General features: G+C 45.7%; 1 protein-coding gene across 1 annotated transcript in view; it reads right to left on the bottom strand.

Moving 5' to 3' along the window:
- Positions 1-14,396, bottom strand: part of USP12 (ubiquitin specific peptidase 12) — a 437,577-nt gene that overhangs the window by 129,198 nt on the left and 293,983 nt on the right. The window lies entirely within an intron of this gene.

Below are 14,396 nucleotides of genomic sequence, written 5' to 3'. Positions count from 1 at the left end.
GGGTGCCCATCCCGCGCCTACCTTGAGTCTAGTGGGTGCCCACCCCGCATTACACCGAGAGGAGGAAGAGAATCGGTCGCAGAGATTGCGCAGCGACCTGGAAGCCAGGCGCGTCCTCCTGACTGTGGGCGGGGTCTGTTGGCAAGAGCGAAAGCCCCGCAGGCTCCATTTCTGCCCCCCTCACTCCCGAGGCCGGTGGAGAGCCGCCGGAAGGGAGGAGGGGGGCTGCAGCTGATCAGCGGGGCTCCTGTGGAAAAGGGAGAGCCCCGCGTGTTGCTGCACTGGTCTAGAAGAGGAAATCCAGGCAGAAGCCTATCCCGCCTGCATGTCACCGGTAACGCGAGGAGGAGAGACGCCGGAGGAGTCCTGAGGGAGAGGAGTGCCTGCCCAGCAGACTACGGTGAGTGGGGGCTGCCTTCCCAGTTGTTCTCAGCAGGAGAAGAGCCCGGTGAGTGGGGCTTGGGGTTGCTGATAAAGGAGGGGGTGAGACGCACCCCCCGTTCCTCCAGTACACACCGCAGTTGGTGCCAGTGCCTATTCTTCTGTGTGTGGTCCCGCAGGAGAGCGGGCCACTTGAACGTTGGGGTCATTTAATATCCAGAGTTACGAAGTGAGGCTAAAGGGGCGCCACGGTGCCCAGGGTGATGCTACGGCTGCCCCGACCAGACAGTGGGCAGCTGCAACGGTTGGCATCTTTGTTGGAGAGAGTCCCAGTGGGGCGCTCACGTGGCACAGTGAGTGCCAGTACCTACAGTAATTTTTACAGCTACACCGCAGATAGCAGCAGCTGCTCTGTTTAGGCCATTTGCTGACACAGTCCCAATGGGGACCCAGGTGGCACCATCGTGCCAGCGCCACTATGTCTTTGGGGGGCATTTTTGTTCCTTGTAATGAGAGAGAAGTTAGGAACACTCCTGCCCTGCCCCAGAGCAATTGCGCATTTGTGGGATTCTGCTGTATTGGCAGCACACCCATGACATTTTGGACAGAGGGCATTTGGGCCCTAGAGAAGGCCAGTTGGCCTGGGGGTCAGTTTTATGTGGTAGCGCGCAAGGCCCTAATGTGATGCCTATGACATAATGGGTTGATGTTTAGGAGGTTTATGCATAATGTGTTTATGCTGGTAAGGTCTATTGCGTGATTCGTTTATGCTAATGACGTTTAGGGCCTAATGTGTTTTATGCCTACTGCTCATGCCTAATGTCATGTTATGATATTTTAGAATGGTGCCTAGTGCTAATGCTTAGGTCATTATGGCACCAGTAGTTACTGGTTGGATTATTTGCTACTTGTGATTTGTGTAATCCTCGTGGTTCTGACTGTGGCCCGATTGGCTCTGTCATGTGTATATAATCCCCTGTGAATATTGCCTAGTGCCAGTTGGCACAGTGTAGATTGTGTGATTATGATTCTAATGTGTTTATGATAATGCAAAGGCTATTTTTTATATACCCGTGTGTGGAGTTTCTTTTGTGGTGTGCCTAGTGTGTCGCTGCTGTGTGAGTGTGTTGCGCAAACGCTTTACACATTGCCTCTGGGATAAGCCTGACTGCTTGTGGCAAGCTACCAAGGGGGTGAGAGCAGGGGTTATCTTCAGCGTGTAACTCCCTTGCCCTGACTAGAGTGGTAGTTTCTGCCTGGCTTTGGTGCAAGCCTTAGCCAACCAGAAATCCCATTTCTAACAGGGGGGTAACAGAATCAAGAGAGGGTTAGTTCAGAGATTGTTACCTAAGCACAGAGCAGAAATAATTTTTCTCCATAGGGCTCACTTTCATGGAATTTCACTGTAGTGTACTTTACTTCAATGGTCATGGAAAGTTTACATTACTTTATCATTCAAAATACTCATCTTGAGCGAAGGGGGTAACAATTTTGGTTAAAAATATCCACAAACCTCTATTCAGAAAAAAACCGGAGTCAACCCCAGGGAGAGTTATGTGGTAGCACTGAAAACGTGGAAATGCAAACAATTACTTCAAACCAATCTATATTTCACTGGGCTTACAGACCACTATGCTACACACGGTGGGAATGCTTTTAATACAAATAGGGGCGATTTCAATGGATGGAGAGGACTAGAATAAAAGCTCCACATTGAAGTAGTCGTAAACCTCAGCCTAAATGATACTAGGTGGGTTTGTACGTCATGGAATTACATAATATATTGAGAAGAGTAATTGATTTGGAAACAGTCCTTTTCCTTCTGTTCTGGAGCTTACAAACCCTACAACAGAATAAACAATGTTTTTCTACTACTAGAACCTATTCACCTACACAGAGCAACATTTCTAGCAAGAGGTATATCTTACCATTAGCCCATGGAGACGGAGCGCATGTTCCCCTTCATGCCTCCACAGGAAACATACAGAATGACAACTAGACCCTTACTCACTAGACCATGGAGAGGCTAAAAGTATCCTCAGAACACTATTCTGAATAAAATAACTGTAAAAAGAGGTCATTTGATTCCGAGTTTAATAGGGAAAGAAATGCAAAGGAGAAATCCTTGTGATACTCATTGGAGGTAGATATTGAAACTAGAAAGAACTCATATAGAGGAGAACTGTAGAAGAGCTAGAGAGACAACTGCAGGGGACAATGGAAAAACACAAAATGCTGGTCCTTAATGCGGTGTGTGTGCACAGCATTATCAAAGCACAGAAAAAATGAAAATATTATACAAGGTGGCAGATTATGCCAGGGAACTGCTTGCTGGGGGAAGAAATAAGAAAGAAAGCTTGAGGCATGCTTGTGTGGTCAAAGAACAAGTCTACTTCCCTTCGATAACACCCTAGCTGGTAGAGACTATCGTGCGGCAGATTCCTTACCTTAGAATTATCCCCAGGTGCCAGACTGGATCAGGAAATATTTTGAGCAGTAGACCAGCTTGCAGGTAGGTGGCGTATTTCAGCTCTGCATGGTGTCGTCTGCACCGGAAGGCACATGCACTGTCCCTATTTAGACTCCAACTCAGCCTGCTTACCTCAGTTACTTTCACAACTTTCCATGACAAGAGCTCAGAGCCGCGATGAGCCCTGACCACTGGTATGACAAATAAGAACCTTGAAATGCTCTTCTCTACACCGTAATTGTTCCGCAGAGCGGGGAGGATGGGAGGGTTGGGAAAGGAACTGCGGCTAAATAGTCTCTACCAGATAAGGCATTACCAAAGGTAAGTAACTTGTTCATCTGATAGAGACTTCTAGCCGCAAATTCCTTACCTTAGACTAGACCTCCCAGGAGGTGAAACTGCAGAACCATTTAGATTAGGAACGAACGGACAAAGTGATAGTCACGACAGACCTGACCATCCAGGCAGTAGTGGTTGTTGAACTGTGCAGTGAGGCCCATGATGCTACTGGCCAGATGCCCAGGACAGGGACGCAGCTAGCTAACGCAATGGTTGCAGCCCTGGCTCTGGCAGAGTGAGACCACCAGCCTTGGGGGCTGCTTCTTGGCAAATGCATAGCAGATCATAATGCACACAGGACAATCCATAACAAGATAGTTCTCTTCTGTACTGCATTAATCTTTTTTGCTCCCCCACAGCCCACAAAGAGTTTATCATCCACCTGGAATTCTCTTGTGCAGTCAAGGTAGAACGACTCTCCTTTCGAATCCAGACCGTGGAGTCTCTACTCCTCTTTGGAGGGATGCGGTGGAGTAAAGAAAGTGGGCAGGGTGATGATCTGGCCTACATGGAATGGAATCACAACCTTCGGAAGGAAGGAGGCACGTGTCTTGAGAACATGCTTGTCCTGGTGTGACCAGGGGGTGCTTGTAATTTGCTGACCCTCCTGGCCGAAGTTATGGCAACTAAGAAGGCAGTTTTTAAAGTCAAGAGCCTAAAAGGGCAACTGTGCAGAGGCTTGAATTTAGTACACATGACAAAAGTGAGAACCAAACTGAGGTCCCACTGAGGCATTATGAATGGTGTTGGGGAAACATGTTGCAGGCCTTTAAGGAACCTAGCCACAGTGTGTAGCTTAAAGAGAGAAGGTTAGTTCTTGAAACCGCAAAAATGCAGAGATAGCAGATAGATCACCTTTAACTGTGCCCAGAACAGAGCTGTGCTGGGCCAAGGATAAAGCAAACAATAGAACTTGAGCTAAGGATGTAGAAAGGGGGCCGTGTTTTAGATCAGGAGAACGAAGAGAAGAATCTGCCTGTGTGCTACTGCCTCAAATTACAAAAAGCCTCAAGCAACCAACCACAAACTGACCCTAGCCGCTGATGGATTGGTTCACAGAGCATTTTCCCAGGGTTTTCTTCATCTGGGCTATATATATTTACAGGCTTTGATGATATTACTAAATTATGGCATTTTATTGAACAGCTTAAGAAAAGGTTGACCTGATGAATTTTTGTACTGTGGTGGGCTATTCACATGTGTTTTAAACTTTTAGTTTGCTTTAGGATGGTATGAAAGGTAGGTGTGATTTGTGTAGTTTGACTGTGTGGAGTTGCTATATATTTTCTTTGAAGTGTGGGGGTGAGACAGTCTTTGTTTATGCATAATTTTTGGCTTTAAAAATAATGTTTACGTATATATTTTTTAACAAGTAAAATAAATAGAGATATTTCTAATACATAAAGTTGTGTGCTGCTATAGTCTTTTTTACTCTGTTTACAGAGCGTATTAATAGGCGGTGGGTTATTTCATTTGTTGCTTGGTTTCTCCCTATCCTGCTCTTAAATCAGGTCTCTTTGGGGAACCTCTTCATTTTGCATTTGTCACTAGTCAGCTCCGGTTGGGGAAGGGAGAGGGGTCTGCCACTGATCCAATCGTGGCTCGTTAGCTACCACTGCAGATCTTTAGCGGTTCCCTCAAAGATCTGAACCATGTCGGAGAGGTTTCCCTGATGCTCTGCCCACTGGAACTTCAGGCCTCACTGCAGAGCCAGCATATGCCATTGGGCAAGAGTAGCAAGCAGGATGCAGGAGGCCATGAGGCCCAACAGCCTCAGAGGCAGTCCAACCGAAATCCAGGATAAAAGTTGAAATACCAGAATCACAGCCTGAAAATCCTGGACTTGCCACTCTAGAGGAGAGGGTGGAAACTGCAACGTGTCCAGAACGGCTCAGAAGAAAGGGAACGTCTAAGAGGGAGTCAAGTGTTACTTTGGCACATTGATAGTGAACCCCAGCGAATGCAGGAGGATCACTGTAGTCTGACGACTGCATCAGGCGAGTCCGCCTTCAACAGCCCATCATCGAGGTAGGGGGAAGACTGGACTACCTGCCCTCCACAGATGAGCTGCAACCACCATCAACACTTTCATGAACACCTGAGGGGTGCTGCTAAGGCTGAAAAGAAGAACGGCTAACTGACAGTACTCTTTGCCCACCGTGAACCGCAGGATGTGGAAAAAAGCATCCTGCAAATCCAACACTTCTATCCAGTCTCCTGGGTCGAGAGATGAACAGGACTTGGGGAGCATGAGCATTTTAATTTTCTCTTTCCTAAAGAAGAAGTTGAGAAGGCGCAGATCTAGGATAGGACAAATTACGCCATCCTTCTTTGGCACCAAAAAGTAGCAGGAATAACAACCATAACCTACTTGCGGCTTTCTGGTCCAAGAGAGTCTGCACTTCTTTGTAGTACAAGGAGAGATGGTCTTCCATCAGGCAATTGTATGTGGGTGGCATGGGTGGTGAGGTAGCCCCAAAGGGGAGGGAGTAACTAACCCCTTTGGACGATCTGGAGAACCCAGAGGTCTAATGTCACTGACCACCCTGGGGCAGGTGATGGTGCATCCTACCCACACTGGATGCCCATGATGGTCAGAGGGCAAACTAAAGAGCCTTGGAGCCAGGGTTGCCAGGGGAAGGGTGGACTGACTCGACCGCTGGCTGCCTGTTCCACACTGACTATGGGGCCTGCGCATTTGACCACAAAAAGGCTGTGGAGCCTGTTGGCTGTCATGGCTGGGAGGGTAAGGGTGTGGTTGGAGACCCCATCCGTGGTCATGAAAGGGACAGGAGGCAGATTGGGGTGGGCGAAGGGGCACAAACAAGCCTACGGGCTTGGCCGTAGCTCTGCTGTTTAAGCACTCCAGTGCTGGATCCGCTTTCTCTCCAAGGAGGCGAGAGCCATCGAAGGGAATGTCCATGAGGGAAGACTAGACATCACCTTAAAAACCACTTGTACTCAGCCAGGCGTGGTGCCGCGATAGCCATTGATGAGGAAATCACTCTGCCCAGTGAATCGGTCATGCCGAGCGAACACCTTATGGTGAACTTTGTTGCATCTCACACATTAGCAATAGCCTGGGTAAGTATGACCATAGGCAGCACTTGCGCCACCAAGTCCCATATCGCATGGGAATAATGGTCCAAAAGGCACTTGATGTTCACCGGCCTCAGTGCTAGACTTGTTGAAGAGAACATTCTTTAGCCAAAGGTGTCCAAGCCTTTTGGATTCCCTATTTGATGGAGTCTCAGTGAATGCGCCAGGGTTACTCCTCAACATGTATGCTTGGACCACCTAGTTCTCCTCAGGGGTGGGGTGTTGGGTGAGGAAACCGGTATCCCCAGAGGCGGGGTAATGGCGGCAGGCGGTTGCCCTATGCACAGGAGCCCCTGTGCAGGGCTTGGACCCGGCCCCAAGAAGGACATCTGTAAGTGCATCATCAAAAGAGAGAAGGGGTTCAGAAGTGGAGACTCCCAGCTGAAGCACCTCTGTCAAGACATTTGCCGTGACTGCCACTGTGGTCAACTGGAGGTCCAAAACCTAAGCTACCCTATGCGCTACCCTATGCACTACCATCGCAAACAAGGCTCCCTCCTCCTTAGCCACGCCACAGTGAGACCAGCTGTCCTGTTATTCTTCAAGGAACTGGTAACCATAAGGGTCCTTAGAACCTTCCCATTCATCTCTCTCTCCAGGCCTATCAAGTAAATAAGGTACTGATTCTCCTCCAGGAAGCATGGACCCGGTCAGTGCCAGGGTGGGTCAATGGCGCTCTGTGTCGGGAATAATGATGGGGCGGCGGCACTGGAGCAGGTGTTGAGGCAGGTCTCAGTCTCGCCAACGGCTCCAGATCTAGCAAGGGATTCATGGGGCACGACAGGCGCAGAGGGCCAACCCGCTGGTGTGGATCCAATAGGAGCCCCTCACACACCAATGGTGCCTGAAGGCATTGCAGAGGGGCCAGCTGCCCAAATATGAGGCACATAGTCTCAAAACTCTTTCAACTGGATGAGTGTCGCTCCGGCTTCATGAAAATCAGGTAAGTGCAGAGCGGACCTAGTTTAACCCCTTCCATGCTCGTGACGGAACCTCTACGGACCCGCTGTGCTAATGACGGAGTGGTTCCGTCACGGCGCGGCCGCCCAGTCTACGCGGCATCAATTATGCGCAGCGGTTTAATTGAGCGGGCGGCGCCGTGACAGAACCACTCCGTCATTAGCACAGCGCGCCCGTGGCTCGTGACGGAGTGGTTCCGTCACGAGCATGGCGGCGCCGCGCAACCCACCTAGGGCCGCGGCGGAATTACCGCTGCAGCCAAGGGGTTAAGGGCCCCCCCCGACTCACAGGGCCTAGAATACTGATGCTTTCGTCTTGTCAGAAGACGTGGACAACGAGGTAAAGTTGAAGACTTCTTCGACTTCTTGGCCTTCTTGTGTTTGTAGGATTTACCAGACTTCCCCGCCGATTTTTAATGCGACGATGACCGTCAGGACAGACTCTTCAAACAGTGCTGGGACATTCTGAGCAAACAAACTTCTAGCTTTATGGAGAGAACAGACACCAGCTTGCTGAGGCGGCGTCTATGTAGGTACTGTGCACGTCACTTCCAGGGCGAATGACCACTACCACCTATCAGCACGCAGGGGTGCTGCTCAAAACTTTTCTGAATCCAGTCTGATGCCTGGAGATAATTCTAAGGTAAGGAATCTGCAGCTAGACGTCTTTATCAGATGTGGACACAGGCAAACAAATGATAGTCAACAAAAGAATGGGAGAACTTTTTGCTATCTACCTTCAAATGTTTTATAACTTCAGACTGACCTGTGGGACAGAAGATCTGATCAGCTTGGTCTAAGAGTGCAGAGTTCAAGATCTAACTGCTATGGGAAGCATCACAATAGAGGAGGCCACAACTAGATTGTCGCGGAAATAATTTAGCAAGGTGCCAATACCCAATGGTATATCTATAGAATAAAAAAGAAATGGCACAACCCATCAGCAAGCAGATGTTGGATAGGGTTGGAACAGCTGGAAAGAAGAACATAGCAGTGGATTAAGAATAGTGATATATTAAGCAATCAAGGTGCAGGATTATTGCTCTTTTTTTGGCCTACTTCATAGTTAAACAGCAAAACTAAAATACTAGCTATAATACAAATGCCCCTATGCCTATCCGTCTGAGCCAATCGGTTTGTAGGATATTTGACTTTGTTTAGCTTGCGCAGGCTGCATAATAACTTTTACAATGGGCTGGCCGCAGAACCAATCATAGTGGTGTCACTGGACGTTCAACTTTGGAATAATCGGTCATATTTCTCATATTGAAATTAATGGACATTCGAACCTGCTTTCTGTAACCGGTAAATATTTTACACAATGTCATTCCATTGGCCCAAACTAGAGTTTATCTTACTCAATCTAGAATGTTACTATGCATAGAAGGACAAGACAACTGATTTTGTTTGCCTCACAATACAATCCTTCGCAAAATGGATAAGCAGAGACACCCTGATAAGTGGATGTAAAAGATGTGGTGGATGGGACAACAATTTCTCTTTAAACAGAAAATATATGGGTATACATAGCCGGCCCGGACAACTTGGTGGAGAGGCCTAAATCGATATTCAATAGTTAAGGAAAGTGCTTAGGATTTCGTATTGACTTGTTGAATTTTCTGCTGTTTCCATCTAATATGTGGACGTCAGTGCCAACGTTTCTCATATCTCTCAGAATTTACTTCAAATATTTGGAGATCTGGATATTGACAGACATTACTATGTTTACTACTGACAATCTGGGCCTGCTGCTCCATGACCTTAGAAAAGAGATTTCATGCTTGAAGAGTCTACATCTTTCACTCCAGGGCTGTGCAACCCTTTTCAAAATAACTATATTTCCTAAATATTCATATGTACAGCAAACATGCTGGATGATATACCTGAAATGTGTTTCATGAAACTGAACTTTTTAACAAATTCGATACTTTGGAGGACGTCACTCCCATTACTGTACCAACGATACTTCAGAGAAACACACCAGAGGATGGATTGCTCTTCCGAGCTATCACAAAATACAATGAAGAAGCACAATTAATAACAGTAACTGAATTAGCATTTGCCTTAAGGACAAACCTACTTTAAGAATTGATAGGCATGACCAAGGAAAAATAGGCTACACACAAGTAATAAATCAGGGTAAATTCCAGGCAACTTGCCCAGGTTAGAGGCTTAGGTGCTAAAGACTCAGACTCACCACTGAAACTGAATGGAGGGGTGGAAATTACATCAAGCCCAGAATGCCGGGAGTGAATGATCTAGCAGGATTAAGGGATGAGATGACATGGGTATAACCAAGTTGGGTGAGGTCTAGCATTATATAAATTTCATAACTGATACATGCTACAGATTTTCGAAACATTTAAGTCACCTGCAAATTAAGCATGCACTGGCTTCCAGTGGCGGCTGGTGAAGTTTGAGAGTGGTGGGGCTGGGGTTGCGAAGGTATGAGTTAACATAACATTAGGGTAGCACAGGATTTTTTTGCGAGGTCGGTCGCGATTTACTGCGCAAATCTGGTTTTAAAACTTAAATAATTTATTTTCAAGAACAATTTTTTTAAATAAAAAGAGCAAAACACCATAGATGTTTTTAACTTCAATGGTTCCCCGTTTAATGGAAGTCCTTATTTTGGCATATTTTTGTATTGCAGCAATATATAAAGGAAATTAGCAACGAATTGAGCACAACAATGTTGTGATGAGCAGAAGCAGAAAAAGTTCAGTTGAAATGAAATTCTTTTAAGAGACAATTTTCAATTAGGTGGCTGTTCAAACAGCCAGGCACCAGCATCCTGCTGACTAGTCATTGAAAGTGCAAAAAAAAAAAACAATCATGCATGCTCTGCACTTCAGGCGGCATAGGTAAAAGCTTCAACAGAGATAGGCAAATGATTGATACTATTAATCAAAGGTACTTTGTGGTGAAAACAAATGCAACGTTATTTGCTCCAAAAAGAGAAGATAACTCTACAAAGCTAACTCATTCAGTGTTTTGTTGAGTTCAGATCTAGTTGTATGACTCCCCAAATCAGTTGTGAAGGAATATCTGGATGTGGTAAAAATGAGCAGTAAATGCGTTTTAATGTCAATTCTGACATTCTAGCTCTGTATTTTTTTTGCAGCTTTTATAAAGGCCAAACTCCCCCAAAGATACTGGTGCACTTTACATGAGCACCAGTTGCATGAGACAAGGACATATTCATGTTCTATAAGGACAGGGACAGTATTTACTCAGAACCACAGGTATGTTGAGCTGACACCAGGACTCGATCCTAGCTCACCACTGAAAAATCGGCCGCTCTGACATTCACATCATCTACCATAAAGAAAATATGCCAGTCATAACATGTCACAAGCACACCTCACTGGATCATTTTGTTCACAAGCTAGGACCGCCATATACTTGAAATAGCACCCCATATTAAACTCTAAAGAATTATAAATACGTTCCTACCTGTATTTACAAATTACATTTATAAAATAAAAATTCCTCCCTCCTGATCCTAACAATAAACCTTAAGAAAGTTAGAAAACGATGTGTCCATTCTAATATGCAAAAAACAATTAATTTATACTTTTTATTGGGATTATAATACAGCAGTGATGATTGATAAAATTGCTTACTTTACTTTCTTCAAATAGGCCGGGTCCGAGCAAGTCACTTTCTCACTTCCCCAGCAGCAAAGTTTTTCTTTTTCATGCCGGACTGAAGCATTGTCAGGACTGACTCGGGTGACTCTTTAATTAAAGCACGGCAAGTTCTTTCACTGCACTGGACATCTGCAGTGTCTAAAATCCACGAGTCTGCATGTGGTGGAAAAGGCGTCCAAAAATGTCTGCAGCGCGGGAAGCAGACAACTCGAGTCTGCGAAGTGTGTATTCAAAATTAATGAAGACACACTGCGCAGACTCGATTACTTGGCTTCCCGGCTGCCTGTATCCTTAACTCCACCCTTTCCTAGTACATCACAGGGTGAGGGCCACCCCACCCTGTGACGTGCTGGGAAAGGGTGTGGTGACATGCTCTCATCACCGTGATTGACGGGAAGCCCCAGAGATACAGGGCTTCAGTGAAAGACGCCCGGGGCTGATTTCATTCCCAGGACATCAGGGGGAGGAGACTGGTCGACAAGGCCTTGTATTTGCCGAGCTGATGACCTCACAGGCCTCAGGCTGTGAGAGCTTCAGCCCGGCAAATGCTCTACACTTTCGGCAAGCCTAGGGGGCAGCATTTAAGGAATGCTTGCTTCCGTCACGGATGGAAGCAAGCACAGTGACTGACACGGCGTCGGTGCATCAGAGAAAGCACAAAATGTGCGCTCATTTTATTAAAAAAAAAACATGTGTGCAAACAAATTGCTTTTAGTTTTATTCACTCTGACTCTGTCCTTGGCAATGAAAGTAAGGGGGGCGGAGCCCCGACGCCCAACAGCAGAAACCGCCACTGCTGGCTTCACGAATCAAGGAAGTGATGGGTATGCTCAAAGAATTATTATTTGAGGGTTGACTGCTACAGTGGCGGTTTCTGCTGTTGGGCGTCGGGGCTCCGCCCCCCTTACTTTCATTGCCAAGGACAGAGTCAGAGTGAATAAAACTAAAAGCAATTTGTTTGCACACATGTTTTTTTTTTAATAAAATGAGCGCACATTTTGTGCTTTCTCTGATGCACCGACGCCGGTCAGTCACTGTGCTTGCTTCCATCCGTGACGGAAGCAAGCATTCCTTAAATGCTGCCCCCTAGGCTTGCCGAAAGTGTAGAGCATTTGCCGGGCTGAAGCTCTCACAGCCTGAGGCCTGTGAGGTCATCAGCTCGGCAAATACAAGGCCTTGTCGACCAGTCTCCTCCCCCTGATGTCCTGGGAATGAAATCAGCCCCGGGCGTCTTTCACTGAAGCCCTGTATCTCTGGGGCTTCCCGTCAATCACGGTGATGAGAGCATGTCACCACACCCTTTCCCAGCACGTCACAGGGTGGGGTGGCCCCCACCCTGTGATGTACTAGGAAAGGGTGGAGTTAAGGATACAGGCAGCCGGGGAGCCAAGTAATCGAGTCTGCGCAGTGTGTCTTCATTAATTTTGAATACACACTTCGCAGACTCGAGTTGTCTGCTTCCCGCGCTGCAGACATTTTTGGACGCCTTTTCCACCACATGCAGACTCGTGGATTTTAGACACTGCAGATGTCCAGTGCAGTGAAAGAACTTGCCGTGCTTTAATTAAAGAGTCACCCGAGTCAGTCCTGACAATGCTTCAGACCGGCATGAAAAAGAAAAACTTTGCTGCTGGGGAAGTGAGAAAGTGACTTGCTCGGACCCGGCCTATTTGAAGAAAGTAAAGTAAGCAATTTTATCAATCATCACTGCTGTATTATAATCCCAATAAAAAGTATAAATTAATTGTTTTTTGCATATTAGAATGGACACATCGTTTTCTAACTTTCTTAAGGTTTATTGTTAGGATCAGGAGGGAGGAATTTTTATTTTATAAATGTAATTTGTAAATACAGGTAGGAACGTATTTATAATTCTTTAGAGTTTAATATGGGGTGCTATTTCAAGTATATGGCGGTCCTAGCTTGTGAACAAAATGATCCAGTGAGGTGTGCTTGTGACATGTTATGACTGGCATATTTTCTTTATGGTAGATGATGTGAATGTCAGAGCGGCCGATTTTTCAGTGGTGAGCTAGGATCGAGTCCTGGTGTCAGCTCAACATACCTGTGGTTCTGAGTAAATACTGTCCCTGTCCTTATAGAACATGAATATGTCCTTGTCTCATGCAACTGGTGCTCATGTAAAGTGCACCAGTATCTTTGGGGGAGTTTGGCCTTTATAAAAGCTGCAAAAAAAATACAGAGCTAGAATGTCAGAATTGACATTAAAACGCATTTACTGCTCATTTTTACCACATCCAGATATTCCTTCACAACTGATTTGGGGAGTTATACAACTAGATCTGAACTCAACAAAACACTGAATGAGTTAGCTTTGTAGAGTTATCTTCTCTTTTTGGAGCAAATAACGTTGCATTTGTTTTCACCACAAAGTACCTTTGATTAATAGTATCAATCATTTGCCTATCTCTGTTGAAGCTTTTACCTATGCCGCCTGAAGTGCAGAGCATGCATGATTGTTTTTTTTTTTTGCACTTTCAATGACTAGTCAGCAGGATGCTGGTGCCTGGCTGTTTGAACAGCCACCTAATTGAAAATTGTCTCTTAAAAGAATTTCATTTCAACTGAACTTTTTCTGCTTCTGCTCATCACAACATTGTTGTGCTCAATTCGTTGCTAATTTCCTTTATATATTGCTGCAATACAAAAATATGCCAAAATAAGGACTTCCATTAAACGGGGAACCATTGAAGTTAAAAACATCTATGGTGTTTTGCTCTTTTTATTTAAAAAAATTGTTCTTGAAAATAAATTATTTAAGTTTTAAAACCAGATTTGCGCAGTAAATCGCGACCGACCTCGCAAAAAAATCCTGTGCTACCCTAATGTTATGTTAACTCATACCTTCGCAACCCCAGCCCCACCACTCTCAAACTTCACCAGCCGCCACTGGACTGCTATAAACTAAAATGGCTAGAAAAGCTGTATCTCAGGCATCCATAACGCTAATGGTCAGTAAGCAAAGGTAACAGGTAGGCCTTAAGACCTATTGGGAACAAGAAATTTATGTTAATGAAGATGTACTGTAGGAGGAGGCACTTATATATGCTTGGTAGGTGTCAGTCAGGTCAGGTGTCCAATTGGTTCACCTGAAAATATTGCTAAGGGTATAATTTAAAAGGGATCGACTATGAATATCTGAGTGAACTGACGTGAAACTTGTTTCCTGGGGTCTGGGCACAGGAGCACTTTGAAGGCTATGGGCGCTGTGGTATTACTGGATGCAGATTAGAAACTGGGATTAACATTGTTATTAACAGAATCTGCTACCCTGCAGAGGACTTGAGCCAATGAAGGGGCGAACGAATATCAAAAATTGTTTATTATTCAAGATCTAATTGTGGCAAAGATCAATTAGGGCAAATGTGCAGCAGTCCATCACCACCAACTAATGAGAATGGAGACGCTGTATGGATTGGCACATGCTAACTAAGACAATGGTGAATATAAGGGCATGTAGTGGGGATGTGGTCA

The sequence above is a fragment of the Lissotriton vulgaris genome, chromosome 8, assembly GCF_964263255.1.
Source record: "Lissotriton vulgaris chromosome 8, aLisVul1.2, whole genome shotgun sequence".
Classification (NCBI taxonomy): Eukaryota; Metazoa; Chordata; class Amphibia; order Caudata; family Salamandridae; genus Lissotriton; species Lissotriton vulgaris.
The sequence above is the reverse complement of the archived record's forward strand: the minus strand, read 5'-3'. Positions and strand labels throughout refer to the sequence as shown.